Source organism: Globicephala melas, chromosome 1 (genome assembly GCF_963455315.2).
Source record: "Globicephala melas chromosome 1, mGloMel1.2, whole genome shotgun sequence".
NCBI classification, from domain to species: Eukaryota; Metazoa; Chordata; class Mammalia; order Artiodactyla; family Delphinidae; genus Globicephala; species Globicephala melas.
This window is the reverse complement of record NC_083314.1, coordinates 131,607,672-131,625,491: the sequence shown is the minus strand read 5'-3', so window position 1 is coordinate 131,625,491 and position 17,820 is coordinate 131,607,672. Positions and strand designations below refer to the sequence as shown.

Sequence of the window (17,820 nt, the reverse complement as noted above, 5' to 3'; positions counted from 1 at the left end):
TATAGTATCTTTGTATCCTTTTTGTGCCAGTTTCTTCTTTATCACTCCTCACTACTGAATGAATTATATTTTTCTGGTCAGTCCTTATAGAAAGTTCCTGACATGGAGGCTTCAAGGTAGCTTTCCTGTTCTCTCAGTCAAAAAGCTCTTACTTTCTGTGGTAGATTGTTGTATTAAAGACCTGCAACAATGACACCGTTCCATATCCATGCCCTCCCACAATGACTCTATTCTTAGCTGTATGACTTGCTTTAGCCAATGACACATTAGCAAACATGACACATGCAGAATTCTGAAAGGGTGTGAACATTGGGACCTGCCCTCTCTCTTGCTACTGGGAACTCTTTCACCTCCATGTGAAAAAGCCTGAACTAGCTTTCTGGAAAGAGTCTCCAGGTGTCCAAGCCTTTCCTCCTGAGGCCCAAATACATGAGACCTGCTGACCCCACATGGAGCAGAGACCAGCCATCCCAGTTGAGCCCACCCCGATTTGTCACCTCACTGAATTGTAGGCCAATAACTGGTAGCTTCTTAAACCATTGTTTTGGGTGGTTTGTCATGTAGCAGTACATTACAGATTCACTTTTATTGCTGCCTCAAAAACAGACTGCTTCCAGTAATGATGACTTCTCTGTAAACGTACTTCCTTTGAGTCCCTTAAGTAAATTTGGTTCAGGAGACCTTTTGCTAACAGCTCCGTGCTCCCCAGTTCTTGCAAACAAGGAATAGGGCTCCTACATCTCATAGCAACTACCTCATCTTTAAGGATTATAGTTTTGTTGACCCTGAGACCTGCTACTGGGTTCCCTGGAAACCCTCTGTGCCTCTTATCCCCTCCATGTGTGCCTCTTCTGCCTTATAGTTTAATCGATGACATCATCTTCATACTGGAGTCCATTTAATTCTTTTTTTGCAACAAGAACACTTTGGACATATTTTTCAGAAGACGATATAATAACCTAGAGTGCTTTAGTAATCGTTAATACTTTTCAAAGTTCTAATATTCAGAGAGGGGGAGCGTGCCACTCAGACTGGTTCTTTTTTTCTGAGAATGAATCACAGTTTAGGTTCCCATCCCACGCTCTGTTCAGGCAACGGTCTCTTTATATTTAATGAGTCTGACTAATTAATCATCACTGGATTTCAGGAAAAAGAGATTATATTGTCATCATTTTACAAAGACTGTGTCAGAACCATGACCGCGTTGCAGGATTTATTGGCTTCTCTCCAGATGCTCATTGCTTCCATATTATTAATTTTTGGCTTTGGGCTCAATTTCAAGCTAATAGGTAAGGTAGATGGTATAGGATGTAAAGCAACAGGTCCAAGAAGGCAGCATCTCAGCTGGGGAGGACCAGGTGTTCTACACTCCAAGGGCTAGTGTTTGGTAATGTTTCCTCCGAAACTGTAACTGGGAAACAGTGCAGGGCAGGAGTTCATTACTTATCTACATTAATAAGCTCTCAGGTGTGACTTTGAATGAGTGGGTATGTAAAGCTGGTTTGGATTAATTGCTGAATAAAAGAAGGTTATTGCCACTTCTTTGGGACACTGCTATTTGCCCCTTAATGCACAGTTCAAAAGGGATCTAATTCCATGACCCATTCCCCTTCCAGCTAGAGAAAATTCCTCCCACTAATGTAATTGGTATGTGTTTCTGTAGTGTAATACTTGTATCGTCAGTTCTGGGCTTTCATAGTTGCTTCTCCCACTAGGCTGTGAGCTCCTTGGGTTTAGGAACTGTGTCCTAATCATCTCTGTACCCCAGCATCTGGCACAGTATGTTGTGCTCACTGCAAATGGGTGTGCCCTAATATTTATTGGCATAAACTGAGAAATAAGCCAATTTTATCCATTAAGGTCTTTCTGGTCTCGAGCTTGTTGGAGCAGCTCAGTAGGCAGAGTTAACTGCATTCCTATCTTTCTCTTTTCCTTACCAGCTTTCTTCTCTCTTTCCATGACTGCAAGGGTTGGACAACTGGGGAAAAGGAAGGCTGTGTTTCTCACATCGTCCCCCGCCCCCCAAGACCCCCATAGCTGGCAGGCCTCCACGCAGCTGCGTTCTTTCAAGGTGGGGCAGTCAGGCTCCCGGGTGCCTGTTGCTGGGTCACACAAATTCCAAAGTTTTGGGACCCACTCCTAGGGTATCTTGGTGGGGCACCTCCGCGGTGGTGATCTGACCGGTTGGCTCAGTAGCACTGCGCTGATCCACTCTTGGACCACCTTTGTGCAACCAGAGAGCAGCGGGCTCTCACCCTCCCGCGGGCTCCTTCCACGTAATTGCCCCACTCACTCCCTCGCCTCCCCGCACCCGAGCTCTGAGTGCCCTCCCTCCCCATCCCTCTTTGTGTCACCCTTGGCTGCGGAGCCTCGAGCACCGTATTCACGGCGAGTGACTGACACGTTCCAGGGACTGCCAATCGCGGCGAGCGCGGCCAGCGGGGGGAGGGTGCGTAGTGGCAGACGGCCGCTGGGATTATGAATGGGAGCGGGGGGGGGGCCGGCGAGTGTGGGGTTCAAACCAGGCTTTTCGGCATCCGGCTTTGGCTAGGCATGCAGGACTGCGCGTAATCCTTCAGCCGGGGAGGGAAGGGAGATGCCGCGAGCTTCCAGCTGTGAGTGAGGGTTATTTTGAAAAACTCCCTTGGTCTAGTGCTGGTGGAGTACTGCGGGCGGTCGGCGAGGTAGGTGGGGGAGGAAAATAAGCGGGGTGGGGAATCGGGGAGAGGCCTGACGGCTGGGGACCGTGTGCCTTGCTCCTTAGGATTGACAGGTGGCCGCCGCAGCAGTTACAACCTACTACACAGCATCTAGTCCGTGCAATAAGATCCAATTGTTATTCCCCGCGCCGGGCTGAAGAGCGCAGCGCGGCAGACCAAGTGCCGCCGGCGAGCTGTCTCTCCGGCGGAGCGGGGCAGTACAGAGCGGGAGTTTGGGGGGCCAGCTGAGGAGACAGGAGCTCGGGGCCGCGTCGCGGCCGTCCGTGTCGCCCCTGCGGGGTCCTCCACTCCGGCGGGTCTGCGCGCGCTCCGCAGCCGCCCCTGGTTTGTGCGCGCCTTTCCGGGGCTGCCAGCCCCGCTTCCGCGGTGGCTGCGGGCTGTGGATCGCCGGCCGGGCTGCACGCGAGCGGCGCGCCAGCGTCTCGCTGGCGTCTCCCCGCTGCCTCTTGTGCCCCGCGCAGGGAAGCGCGGAGGGCTCGCTCGCCTCGCACGGACTAGCTGCGCCGGGCGGAGCCGCCGCCGGAGCCGCCGCCGGAGCCCGCGCGTCCAGAGCGCAGCGGCCGCGGCAGTGCAGCGGCGGCGCGTCGAACAGGACGAGGGCGGCTTCCGCGAGGGTAGCCTGAGGTAAGGGCTGTCCCGTGGGCTGCGGGTTTGTTTCCCCCCGTCTCTTACTCGGTCACACAGCGAAGCCGAAATGGAGAGTGTGGGTGCTGCGGCGCTGGTAGGGAGCGCGGGGGGAATATGGGGCCGCGCCAGGATGGTCGCCTTGACCGCAACGTTCCTACCCCTTGTGGTAAATCCGCCAGCCGGCCCTTACTCTTCGCTCGCTCCTCCTCAGCCTCTGCCTTCGGCCCTGAACTCTTTGGAAAGTCCCTGGGAAGGAGAGAGCCAAGGGGGGATGGAGAAAGGCAGAAGAATTCGCCCGGGAGTGGGCGAAGGGTTGGCGCGCTGTGCCGGGTGATTGACAGCGGGCACGTGAGGGAGCCTGAAGTACCCGAGAGTTTGCAGGGCTGCGGCCCCAGGATGGTCCTGCCTGCCCGGGGTTTGGGGCACAAGTGGGTGCACCCAGGCCACGGCTTTAACGAAGGCTCCGCTAGGAACTTTTGGGAAGCGTTGTCTCATGTTTGGGGAGGGGTGCTGGGGTGTGTTTAGGGCCTGGCCCTTTCTAAGCTACGAGTGTGTGTGAGTGTGTGTGTGTGTGTGTGTGTGTGTGTGTAGTGTTTTTTCCCGCTTCCTTCCTGCCTTCCCTCCTCTTCCATCTTCCTCTTTTGCTTCCTTCCTTCCCTTTTTCACAGACCACCCCCCTTCCAAGTGCTGTATTTCAAAATATTCTGAACCTACTGTAGTCAATGGCTTTTAAAGCAAGTATGAAGAAGAGAGCACAGAGGACTAGCTCTTAAATAGTGTGGTTCCTTTTTAAAGACAAATATATGTGTATACACATGCCTGGGATAAATTTAAAGAAATATTTTGAGGCTCCTGCCTAAAATTACATTACATTTACATTATGTTTACATCACATGTATATGATATTACTAAACAGAAATGATAAATGTGTGCATTTTGTCTCTTCGATCTGTATGAGATACAAGTGTTATTTGAATCACATCCATCTCTTAAATTCAGAGGTTTCTGGCTACTTGAAAGCCCTGGGCTCCAGTGTAAGAATAAAAGGCACATTAAATTTAAAAAAAAGTACAGATGCTGGTTTCTTTTTAGTGGACCACCCACGTTCCCCATCTTCCTTTTACTAAAAGCTGGTTGTTATGCCAATAATTTTCATAAAAGCAAAAATAATCTGGGGACTTTTACCTAGTGTTTTTACCTAAGCCTGAGGTGTAGGGAGGGGTCTGGAAGTTATCTGTGCGTGAATTCGACATGAAGGTGGATACCGTAAATGATTTCACTTCAGGTGAAAGGAAATTCAGCTGCACTTCCCTCTGAGGGTACCTCATTTACATTATGATGTGCCAAGAGAAATCCCCTTAATGTCAACATGTGTCTTCAGCATAACAATGGTCTATTCAACTCTTCAAACCTGTACTTGTAGGACTTGGCTAGTAACATATTTGCTGGCTGTTTGTGTTCTTTTTCAACAACAGAATCCCAATTACAAAAAATGAGTAAAGTTGTTGAGTAGACTGGAATGGTTGAGAGGGCATGATTGTTACATTGAGGCCATCTGTCTGTATATCTATCGTCTCTCTGTATTTCTTGTAACAGTTGTGAGGTAATCAATTTTGCAATACGTCTACTTGTATTTTTTTTCTCAGTCGATCTGCTTTTTAGTTTATTTCTGACTTGACATATTTTGCAAAGATAAATTATATTGAATTTCTCTAGAGGGTACCCACTTAAGCATGCTTGTTTCTTTTGAATAGAACTGGTTTTGATATGAGGAATGAGATATCAATCATATATGGTTTTCTGATCTTGGAGTCTTTTGCCTGTCTAGAGACAGGTATTTAATAATAGTACTGTGCCCGAGTAAGGATTTGTGTTTGATAAAAATATTAGACACAGAAATGGTATTTTCATGTTGTTTACAAACTGAAGCTTTAAAATTGTGAAGGAATAAAGAGTCCCAGGTTGCTCTTAATCTCTTATTTGGCTTACTTTGATTAGGGAGCAAGAGGTACATGCTGTAGTCTTGAGTTAGAAGGATTTGGGGGTTAGCAATTTGGAATTATCTTTTATTATTATGGCATAAAACGTCATTGCTCTTTCCAAGATAATTTGAGCAGCAGGCTTCAGAGAAAGTGTTGGGGATGTTGATCACGGGACAAATGGGTTCCTTTGAGCGCTGTTGTTTTGCAGTCACCTTGTGGTAATATGGCAGACGCTGTGATGTGCCAAACCCCCCTTCAGGGAGAGCTTGTTGCCGCAGCTTGTGGGAGTGCTATCAGCAGAGGGTCTTTGAGGGCCAGTCCCTTTGAGGATTGCCTGAAGGGTAGAAAGCCCCTTTGTCCAAGGTCACACCATTTCCAGGGCAGCTCACATCCAATGGCTGATCCATGTTAGAGTATAAAGGCTCGGCCATCTCAGTCCAGCTCCAGGTAACTCTGAAGGACCATTCTGGCTCTGGAAACCCCCATGGGGCTTGTGTTGCAGCACCAAGTCTCCCTTTGCCCATTTCTGCTTCCTTCCCCATTCTCAGATGTTGATAGCAAGGCAGTGCTTAATAAAATTGCATGCTCAACTTCATCTTGGAGTCGGCTGCCCTGGGGAAGCCATCCTATAGCAACACCTCCTTCATGCACATTAGTTTTGCCTGTTTTAATCTTTTAAAATATAGTGTCACTTCTCACTGGAGGACATTTCTATGTCCTTGATCCTCTTCTGTCCCTCCTTGTTATACCATTCTTTCCTTTTAGTGGACTTATACTTCTTTTACTCTCTTTTCGGTCTATTGATTTAAATATTGTATATATTTCTATACTTTGAGTAATAGGTATTTTTATGTTTTCAACATTCATGTTTTGTCTTAACAGATGATATTAATCAAAATATCTACTCTCCTCTCGAATACTAAAAGGCTCTACAATGTTATAATTCTGATCATACTTCATGTTTCATAATATTGTATAGTGATATAGTTCTACTACATTTTTTACAGCCATTATGTCATTTTTTATATATTTAGTTTTTCCTTTTTTTGATTGTTTTCATAGTCAATGCTCATTTAAATTTACCCATGTTTTCTATGTTCGCTATAGCTTCTTGCATCCCTCTCTTTCCTTCTAGATTAAAATTCCTCTTTATTAGAAGTATGTAGCTATTTGGTAAGCATATACAGATAAAACTCTGAATCTTTTTACTGTTGTTGTTTGTTTGAAACTGTATTTCATCCTAACACTTGAATAACACACTATCTGAGAGCAGGATTCTAACTTGACAATTATTTATCTCATCATTTTGAAGATAATTGTCTCTCTTGTTGATGATGAGTAGTTCCTTCATTGCTTTTAAGATTACTCTATAAATTAGAAGTTTGGAATTAACAGAGACACACTACTATATAGAAAACAGGTAAACAAGGACCTACTGTATAGCACAGGGAACTATATTTAATATCTTGTAATAACCTATAATGGGAAAGAATCTGAAAAACTATACGTATGTATATATATATGTATATATATATATATATATATATAACTGAATCACTTTGCTGTGCACCTGAGACTAACACAGCATTGTAAATCAACTATACTTCAATTTACAAAAAAGAGATTACTCTGTCTTTGGTGTTCTGCAGTTTTACTGAGGTATGCCCAGGTGTGGGTTTATTTTTACATTTTCTTCATGGGATTTCTTATGCTTCTTTAATCAGATGACTCTTCTGTTTCTTGAATTATTAAAAATTCATAGCATATCTCATCATACATTATGTTGCCTTCATTGTCTCTTTTTTTTTTTGCGGTACACGGGCCTATCACTGTTGTGGACTCTCCCGTTGCGGAGCACAGGCTCCGGACGCGCAGGCTCAGCAGCCATGGCTCACGGGCCCAGCTGCTCCGCGGCATGTGGGATCTTCCCGGACCGGGGCATGAACCCGTGTCCCCTGCATCGGCAGGCGGACTCTCAACCACCGCGCCACCAGGGAAGCCCCATTGTCTCTATTTTTCCCACTGGAATTCTTAGATATATGTTGGACCTTCCTGTTTTATGTCTCGTGTCTGTTACCTCTGTATTATTTTCTATTAAGAAATATTTCAAAAAGGCATTTGGTTAATTATTCAGGACTGTTTTCCAGCTAACTAATTCTTCATTGATATCTATTGCTTAAATTTCCATTGAGCTATGAATTATTTTTTTATTTCTAGGAGTGCTATTTGATGCCTTTTCATATCTTCCTGTTTTTTCCCTGAGTTTTTCTATCCTTTTATTTTGGATTCTATTCATATTTTCTCTTTAATAATTATACATGTACTTATTTTATAATAAGTATCAGATTGTTTTCTTACTTGAATTCTTCTGGGAGTTACTCGTCCCAGTGGTTGGGTCTACTGGTTCTTCCAGAACTATATATCCGCTTAAAGGAGGATCCTTTCCTCATGTGGTTTATTATTGGGATTATGAATTCATCTTCAGCTGGGTTTCTGCTTTTGGTTTTTCCCTGTGATAGCCATATTCTTCCTAGTTTTTGGAAGTTTCCCTGTAGAGTGATATTGTGTTTGCTTCTGTAGATTAACCTAGGGATTTTGCTGGTCTAGGATCTATCAGATTTAAAAAATTATTAAGGTATGATTGACATGTAATATAATTGACATTTTATTAGTTTCAGGTGTACAGCATAACGATTTGCTATTTGTATGTATTGTGAAATGATCACCACGTTAAGTCTAGATCATCCGTAGAATTGGCTTTTTCATTAATTTCTTGGCTTGAGATTCCTATACCATGCAGGTGATGTAAATTCAAACTGTGTGGGGGGAGGTTGTTTAGGGATTTAATTCAAAGAATCCTTTTTCTTTTTCTTCTATCCAGAGCCCCAGGAAGAGACAAACCTTCTTGCTGCTTCCAGGCCAAACTTCTAATCCTTCTTAGACTAAATGGTCAATTCTTTCAGGGTTCTTAGGCAGAGGTCTCAGCTCCTTCTTTTCATGGGTCCCAAACTAAGTTTCCTGTCCCTAAACACATGTGAAATCTCCAGCCTCTTGACATTTGTGCCTGCATCTAAGTTGTGTATAATTTTGGGTTGCTGTATTACCGATTTCTGTGCCTGCTATTACCATATCTGTTTCCTTTCTGTTCTGACAGCTACAAATTACCTTTCTTTTTTTTTTCTTCAGGCTTAACACTTTAACCTATTTCAATTTTTCTGGTCTTTTAAAAATCTAAATATATATGTGTTTGTAGCGGAAGGGAATTTGGTTCACATGAGCTCAGTCTGCCTTGCTGGTGGCATAAGACGTCTTTCTGTGACTATATAACACTCTGAGAATCAACTCTTTTCAGTTATTTTCTTTTTTTATGCTATCCTCACATTATTTTTAAAAGCTTAATTTATGCTAGTCCCCTTGTCTATTTTTTCTTTTTGTGACATTAATATTTATGTTGAGTCCAGGTCAGTTGACTTAAAGAGTGTCTCTAAGTATGGATTTGTCTAATGGCTTACTCACTTGGTTAGGTTCAGGTTAAATATTTTCAGCAAGAATACTCCTAAATTGGTGATATGTACTTCCTATTGTATCACAACAGGAGAGTCTGTTTGTCCCATTACTGGTGACTAAGTCAGAGCACTTGAAAGATGGTCGCTACCAAATTGATCCTTTTATTTTCCTTTGAGGTTAATATAGACTCTGTACAGTGATACTTTGAGACTATGTGAAAGACCAGCTTCCCCACAACTTTCACCCAGTATTCTTTCTAATTAAATTTTTTATTTTGAGACAATTGTAGATTTACATGCAGTTGTGAGAAATAGTACAGACAGATCCTGTGTACCCCTCATTCAGTGTTCCCGAAGAGTAACATCTTGGAAAAGTATAACACAATATCACAACCAGGAGACTGACACGATATAGTCTGCAGCTCTTATTCGGATTTACCAGTTTTACACTTATTTGTGTAAGTGTTTAGTTCTATGCAATTTTATCTCATATGTAGGTTCCTGTATTCACCACCACAGTCAAGATAACAGAATAGCTCCATCACCACAAGGAGCCCTGGTGCTGCCCTTTTTATAACTACACCCACCTCCCTTGCACTCCCTGTCCCATTCCTAACCTCTGACAACCACTAATCTGCTCTTTATCACTATAAATTTTTCATTTCCAAAGTGTTATATAAATGGAATCATAGGTTATATAATCTTTGAGGTTGTTTTTGTCCTCCACTCACCATAATTCCCCAGAGAATCATCCAAGATGTCATATGTGTCAATGGTTTGTTCATTTCTATTGCTGAGTACGGTCCCATTGTATGGGTGTACCCCAGCTTGTTTAGGCATTGAAGGACATTTGGGTTGTTTCCAGTTTTTGGCTATTATGATTAAAGCTGGTATGCACACGTGTGTACAGGTGCTTGTGTGGATATAAGTTTTCACTTCTCTGGGATAAATGCCCATGGGTGTGATTGTTGGGTCCTATGATAATTGCATGTTTAGTTTTATAAGAAACTGCCAAACCATTTTCCAGGGGGACTGTATCTTTACATTCCGACCAGCAATGTATGAGCGATCCAATTTCTCTGCATTATGTTAGCGTTTAAGTCTGCCATTTTATTATGTTTTCTCTTTGTTTCCTCTGTTTCTTGTTCTTTTATTTCTCTTTTCTTCTCTTCCTGTGAGTTATTTGAACATTTTATAGGATTCCATTTTGATTTATTTATAGTGTTTTTGAGTGTATCTCTTTGTACAGTTTTCTCAGTGGTTGCTCTGGCTATTACTATATGTATTTAGGTCTCTTCTCTTGGTTCTATTTAAATGCTGTTGTTCTGAGTGTAAGACAGTGTTATGTTTTTCATTTCTCTCATTGAATATTATCTAAACAACTCCTATTGGGAAAGAATTTGTGGTTGACAGTTCTTTTCTCTCAGCACTTGAAAAATGTGCCACTTCCTTTAGGCCCCTGTGGTTTCTGACGAGAAAATTGTTGTCATTTGAATTGATGCTCTGCTAAAGGCAATGTGCCATTTCTCTCGGGCTAGTTTAAGATACTTTCATTGTCTTTAGTTTTTTAGAAGCTTAGTGATGTTGTGTATTGGTATTAGATTTCTTGGGGTTTATTCTGTTTGAGATTTGATCAGCTTCTTAAATCTATAGGTTTGTGTCTTGAACGAAATTTTTCCTAGCATTATTTCATTATTTCTTCAAATACTCTTCAGCTCTACTGTCTTTCTCATGTCATTCTGGGAAGTGATGATATGAATACTGGATCTTTTGTTACTGTCCCACAGGACCCTGAGGCTCTGTTCTTCTTGTTTTTCTTCTCCTTTTCCTTCTCCTCCTCCTTCTTTTTTTTTTGGTCTAGTTTCTCTCTGTTGTTCAGATTGGATAAACTCTATTGATCTATTCTGAAGTTCACTGATTCTATCCTCTGTCATCTCCACTATTGAACCCATCCAGTGAGTGTTTTATTTTGGTTATTGTATTTTTTAGTTCTATAATTGCCATTTGGCAATTAGAACTTATTAGAACGTATGCATCTTCGTGGAAATTTTCCATTCTTTTTTTTTTTTCAGAGAATTTGAATTTGCTTGTTGAAGCACTTTTATAATGGCTGCTCTAAAATTCTTACTAGATAATTCCAAATTCTAACATCTGATTCATTTCAGTGTTGGTTTTAGTTGATTGTCTTTTCTCATTCCAGTTGTGATCATGTCTTGGGTATTTTGGCTACCATGTTAAAAGGGTCTGGGTCCTATTGAAATCTTATACTTTAGCAGACAGTCACCCTGTGTAGGTTTAGTACACATGTCCAGGATTACTTTGTGGGCTGTGGTTCCAATGACGATTTACTTTGCAGAAGCTTTATGGTGCTGCTTCGGTCTGCCTGGCTTGACTGGTGCTTCTGGAGCTCCCACTGGACCCTGCTGATGCCCCTGAAGGGGGCAGAAGGGGCCTGCCAAGGCCAGTCCCCCTGATGCTTGTAGGTGAGGGAAGGGATTTTTCAGCCTGCAGGAATAAGGAGCACTCCCGGGCCTGGAGCTTGTTATGGCAGGAATCCCCCTGCCAGTGCTGAGAGGCCATCTGGTGTTGTTGGCTGGATCGCAGTTAGACACAAGGGAGGAATGTAAGCTCACCTGTATCACCTACTGCTAGATTCGGGGGGTTGGGAGACCCTGGACCTGCATAACCTGCTATTGGGTAGGGGGTCATAAGGTACCTTCTGCTCTGTTGTTCCTCTAGTCCAAGGCCAGTAACCAACCCACCTCCTTTTCACTGTTCTGAGTCCTCCTTTGGTTGTCTCTTTCCTTATTTTCAAGGTTTAGCGTTATATTAAGTGGGGAGGAGGAAAGTATATGCCGTCTCGTCTGCACTGGAAGTATATGCTTTTTAAAAAAACTCTTAACTCCTCAGCCACGTTATCTGTTAATATAGTAGAAAACACTAGTTTGACTTGTGTTCTCCTGTAATTTGCATTTGTTTTAGAGACACAGTATAACCTCAGTTTAAAAAATCAGTACATATCTTATTTACTTTAATAAATATTACTATAATTGAATAATTTAATGTTAAGTCACATCTTGCCAGTGGAATATAAGACAAAAAAATCTATGTATACTGTATTTTCTGTATTGAATATTTTTCTCTAAGTTGCCTTAAAGCATTTGAAAAATATTAATATATTTTATCTGTTGCCATCTCTGGGAATTGCTAAAAGAAGTCCCATATCAGATGGACTTTAAACAGTAGAGAAAATAAATGACATTATTTGCGCAAGCAACATACTGATATTTCGTGTAGATTAAGGAAAAGATAACAGGATTCTGTTTTTGGCTATCCTGGTTTATACCACAGTGCTGACTCATAGAATTACAGCCTTTCTAAACTGAAAGCGAACTTAGAGATCGCCTATTTCAATCCTATTGTTTTATAGTTAAGAACATTGATACCTTGAAAGGCCATAGGGAGCTTAATTTCCTTTAATTCAATAATGGCAGGGCTTGTTTATTATAAGTTCTTAGCATTTCTTAATTTTATGTTTTCTTTAAGAAATCAGAATCACTTTCTTTTGAGAAGACTTAAAATTTTATATTGAGGCATGGGTTTTCAGTACCCTTTTCTAAAGAGAAAATAATACTTTAATAAGTTGGGATGGCATGATGGTACTCTTTAAAAAATAAGTATGTTTGAAAATCTGATGAACATATGGACCAATTATCCTGCAAAATTAACATAAACTCAAAAGTTTGCATATAATCTTGGAGATTTATGAACTCCTGAGGAAGAGTCCTAGATTCTGTTTTTGTATTGTTTGTACCATGTGATGATATCTGTGGATGGTCTTTGCTGGGAAAGTGACTTAAATGTCTCATTTTATAGACAGACTCACCTTTAAAGGCTTGTGGGTTGTGGCACCATGCACTGGTGTGCTGAGGAATTTGTTTTCCTGCAGGTTCTAGAGAGCCAGTAGGTGAGAAGGATATAGCAAGACCAGCAGATGTTAAAACAGACTGTGGGAAATAAAAACAGGCAGCTCAGCCTACAATACTTGCTCCCGCCTCCTCCATACACACACATACACAGATCTCTAGATTCCTTGGAAAGATTCTTCCTCTGCTCCTGTCTCCTTTCACTCTCTCACTATAGAGAGAAACATTGCCCTTGGAGGCTATTCTCCCTTCCTCTAGTAAGGCTGCTCTGGTGGTCATTTTAACCTAATTTCACCCATATCAAATGTTATAGGTTGAAAGAAGAAAGCATAGAGTGGCATTTGATGTATTGACTGACTGGGGACTTTTTGAGAGTAAGAAGAAAATGACATCCATGGTTTTTCTATATTATGGATCATAATAATTTAAGAACACAGAATGATACATGTCTCTAAATTCAGAGATCAGGAAGTATTTGTTAGAGTAGTTGAAATTACTTTTAGGAAGCTACCTATATATCCTTAAAGGAAGCTACTCTGTACTTCTCTGTAACTAAGACCCTGGAATGACTTGCAGTGCCATGATGTATACTATGGTGAAAAACTCAATGCAGAAAAATGAGGCGGTTGTAGGGAAACAAATAATAGAATGACAGGTTTTTCTTCCTAGTGATTTTACATCTTTTAAAAGAGTGAAAGGGGATTTGTTTTTAGGGTTGCTCTTTCATAACTGCATAAATGAGGACTTGGAATAAGAAGCCCTGAGTTTCTGTTCTGCTTTGCAACTAAGTGGGTAAATGACATCCCCTGGGTAAGGCTCAGGGTATAATTAAGACTTTGAATTACGATAATTTCTAAGATTCTTTCTAGCATTACGATTTGGTGAAACTTTAGATTAAAAGGTATTATTTGACACAAAATTAGTGGAATTTTTGGATAAGCCTGTGTAATTAAGCATAGTCAATATCCGTAGTTTCCCACACCCACCGTTGAATGAGGGCTGACCTACTACGTGGATGTGGAGTCTGTGGATACTGAAGTGCCACTGTACTATGCCATTATATATAAAGGACATGATCATTCACATATTTTGGTATCTGTGGGGGTCCTGAAGACAATTTCCCCACCCTCTTCCATCCCCACAAACTGAGGGACCACTGTATTATTCATAAGAAAGCACTCCAGGGAATCAAATTTTTAGTTTGAAGTTATTATAATATAATACCTTGATTTGGTCCGAAATTTACAATAATTAGAGAGGTCATGGTTGGATGAGGACTACCCAACTGTATGGATACAACACAACACAATTTGGGGAACAACACTTTAATGCTGATGGTGATAATTACAATAGTGAGGATGCTGATGAGGATGGCTCTAGATTTAATTGGTCTGGGGGTGTAGCGATATTGTGGATCGCTCCTTTAGCATCCGTTCACCCTCTTTCTCTTTCATCTTGCTCTGCTATACAAGATGGAAAGGAAATTATTCAACTTCCCAGTCTCCCTCGAATCTCGGATTGGCCCACATTACAAAGATTAGATGGAGATTTCTGGGGACCACGTACATTTTTTTTTTTTTTTTTTTTTTGCGGTACGCGGGCCTCTCACTGTTGTGACCTCTCCCGTTGCGGAGCACAGGCTCCAGACACACAGGCTCAGCGGCCATGGCTCATGGGCCCAGCCGCTCCGCGGCATGTGGGATCTTCCCGGACCGGGGCACGAACCCGTGTCCCCTGCATCGGCAGGCGGACTCCCAACCACTGCGCCACCAGGGAAGCCCCCACGTACATTTTTGAAAAGGCAAAATTTCTCAAGGAGAAGGCCCTTGCCCTTGACCCTTATCACGTTTTTGCTTTGAGGTGAGCAGCTATCTTGCAAGCATGAGGAATAAAACCACAAACTGAGGATGATAAAACTCAGATTTTTGATGACATCTTAAAGTGGATATATCAGCTCTGCACTGCCTACCTCCAGTCTATTATTCCAAGAGAAAAAAATTAAAACTCCTGACTATTTCTTCCACTATTTATTAGGTTCTCTGTTACTCCCAGCCAAATACATTCCCAACTGAATACGTGAAGTGATTGTTATGACTTTGCATTTTACATTTTTGAAGGATAAAATTAGTGTTTACAGATCTTTGTAATTAACGATCTTGGACTGTGAAATTTAGGCTAGCTGGTATAAATATTATCATTATGAGGAATCTTGGGTGTGAAAATTTTGGATAATTTGTAAAATTTTTATTTTATTGTTCATAGCATGAAGAATAGCATAAGACTCCAAAAGTGTCTATTTTGTATTGCTCAGAGAATATTGCAGATTTTATTCAATGGGTGAAATTTATGTGAGGAAAACTATTTCTGTGAGTCACACCTCCTACTTATCTATAATCTTCAGTAAGATGGAGATACAGCTGGAGAATACCAATGAGTCTTGGAAAAAAATGTTTTCCTCATTTGGTTTATAGGCAAAAATGTATAGCAGAGTTGGTTACCCTCTTTGCTGTTTAGTCTAGGTTTGTTTCCTTCTGACTTCACACTTTCACATGAATGAGAAATACTTTAAAGCCGGACTTTAAAGGTTAAAGAAGGATGGCCATTCACAGTAAGTGAATATAAAAGATGGAAAATAATTTATTGTGTGACAGAGTATCTGCCCACTTTTCATTTGGATTTGCCTTTCCTAAGTGTAGGGGATTAATTTTTGCATTAAGCCATTTGATGAGAGGAAAGAAGAATTCAATTGGGATATATTTGTTATTTTATCAGGATTGTATTCATTTGAGAGTAAAATTTGACATGTAATAGTAACAAGGAAGGAGTTTATTTATTTTCAAAATTTTTAATTTTTAAATTTTATATTGGCATATAGTTGATTCACAATGTTGTGTTAGTTTCAGGTGTACAGCAAAGTGATTTAGTTATACATATTCATATTTCTATTCTTTTTCTGATTCTTTTCCCGTACAGGTTATTACAGAGTATTGAGTATAGTTCCCTGTGCTATACAGTAGGTCCTTGTTGATTATCTATTTTACATATACTAGTGTGCATGTGCCAGTCCCAGCCTCCCAATTCATCCCTCCCCTTCATCTTTTCCCCTTGGCAATCACAAGTAAGGAGTTTATCATTGTTTTACATGCCATGAGATATCTGGAGGGAGAGAGTACAAGGCAGGAGCAACTGCACCATCCTTGAGGTAATCAAGAATTCAGGCTCCTTCTTGCTTTTGGCCCTACCACCGTTAGTGTATGGCTTTCCCTCTCTTGGTGGAAAGACAGTTAGTGAGCCTCCAAGCATGGCTTCTGTACTACAGGCAGGAAGAAGCGGCTGGACAAAAGGTGAGGCACACATCAGCTGATAGTCCTTTTAATAAGGAAAATGATAGCTCCCAGGAAGATGCATCTGGTAGACTTCCACTAATATCTTATTGACCAGAGCTATGCCAGTGCCCATCCTTAATGGCAGGGAGGTCTGAGAAATAGAAGGTTTAAAAAAATTTTTTTTTTAATCTGGGGAAATCAGTACTTCCCCAAATGCCAGGATTCCATTATTATTAAGAAAGAAGGGGAGATTGGATATTGGGTAAGCAACCATCATTGTCATTGCATATGAAGAATATTTTTCAGCTTTAAAAACATTTGTTGTGTTGTATCAGTAATGTATAATCTGGAGATTTCTTAAAATATGACAGTTTTAAAATAGTTATTATTACTTGTCTTAAAGTCCTAGACGTTATAGTCCTTTAAAGTTTTGTATAAGTTGTCACTTTGTGTCAAGATAGCTGGCTGACGTATAAAACTCAAAGTATATATTAATAGAAATTAGTATTAAGCTAATGGTGGGTGGAAAAGGTCATAATTTCCTTCTGCAAAGACATCTGTAAGTGTGAAATTCTGACAAATCAGACAATGACAATATTATATACTATTCATTCGTGAACTACTGTGCTTTATTTTTTGTGTAAATTTGCATTTAGTTATTTTGGGCTATTTTGTTGTTCTAAAAATTTTAATGACATATATGAATAATATCCAAGAACAGATATTTATCTTAAAAAGAATAAAATTGGCTGAATTCCAGTATTTCTACTTTGCTACTCTCATTCAGGGTATTGACAGAAATATTCTGTAACTGAGGGTTTATTCTCTAATTGATGTAGGCACTCTACTTAGAAGCTGTTTATCCACATCAAGGATAATAGATCTTTTCTGGTTAAGTTTTTTTCCATTAAAACAGGGTGAGGCAACTGTTCTCACTACACTTCAGAGGGAGAGTACAAAGATAAATGAGATAATGGATGTGAAGTGCATTTTTTTTCCTCTGAAAGAAGGTGTTATATAAATTCTATTAATAGTATCAGTACTGTGTAAATAAGATAATGGGTGAGCACTTCCGAAAGTGAGTATCATAACCAGGAATTTTGAGTGCCGTCTTTAGTGTCTGTTTTTTTCAATGAAGAGCAATATAGCAACACACTCTTACATTCTTGCATTGAAATATCAAAGGTAAACATCATTGTGAGGGGAAGAGAATATATAGAAAGAGTTTCAGAGAGAGGGGTTTATTGAATAATGCAATATAGTAATAAGTTTTGTCCAGATATAAAAGGTCTTTGGTTCTCTTAAATGGTTGAAGAAATGGGAAAACTGTGATTAAAATGTGAGTGTTGGTTACAACCTAGAATGCAACTTTCAATGGCTCTCTCTTGAAAACAATGAGGCTCTGCCTGACTCATAAAAATCTTCAAAAAAGGTTTTTGTAATATCTTCAGTAAAGGATTTTGTCATCTCCTTGGCCACAAGATTTTTTCCTTGAAAGAAAATTTGAGAAAGGCAGTTTTTTCCTTATTTCCAACTTAACTGCCATGCTTTTTATGTGCTGATCCGCAGTAAAGATGAATTGAATTGTATGGTGATAAAAACCCTTGACTTTGAGCCAGGGAGTAAGGTTCCTGTCTCAGGTTTGCTGCTGATTTATCTTTGTAACTGGGAAAGATTTTCAATTGCTCTTTGTGAAGAAACACCTTCAGGCCATATCCTTCTCCTCTTCCACC

General features: G+C 40.8%; 1 protein-coding gene across 3 annotated transcripts in view; it reads left to right on the top strand.

The window, feature by feature from the left end:
- The first annotated feature begins 2,529 nt into the window (after window positions 1-2,529).
- PDE4B (phosphodiesterase 4B) overlaps window positions 2,530-17,820 on the top strand; it is a 592,044-nt gene continuing 576,753 nt past the window's right edge. The window contains exon 1 of one of the 3 annotated variants that reach the window (XM_060304629.2): window positions 2,530-2,615. The gene's annotated coding sequence lies outside the window, so the exon portion shown is untranslated. Of the gene's footprint in view, window positions 2,685-3,234; window positions 3,345-17,820 lie in introns of those variants that run through there. The other 2 variants (XM_030865864.2, XM_060304618.1) reach the window with 2 other exon arrangements.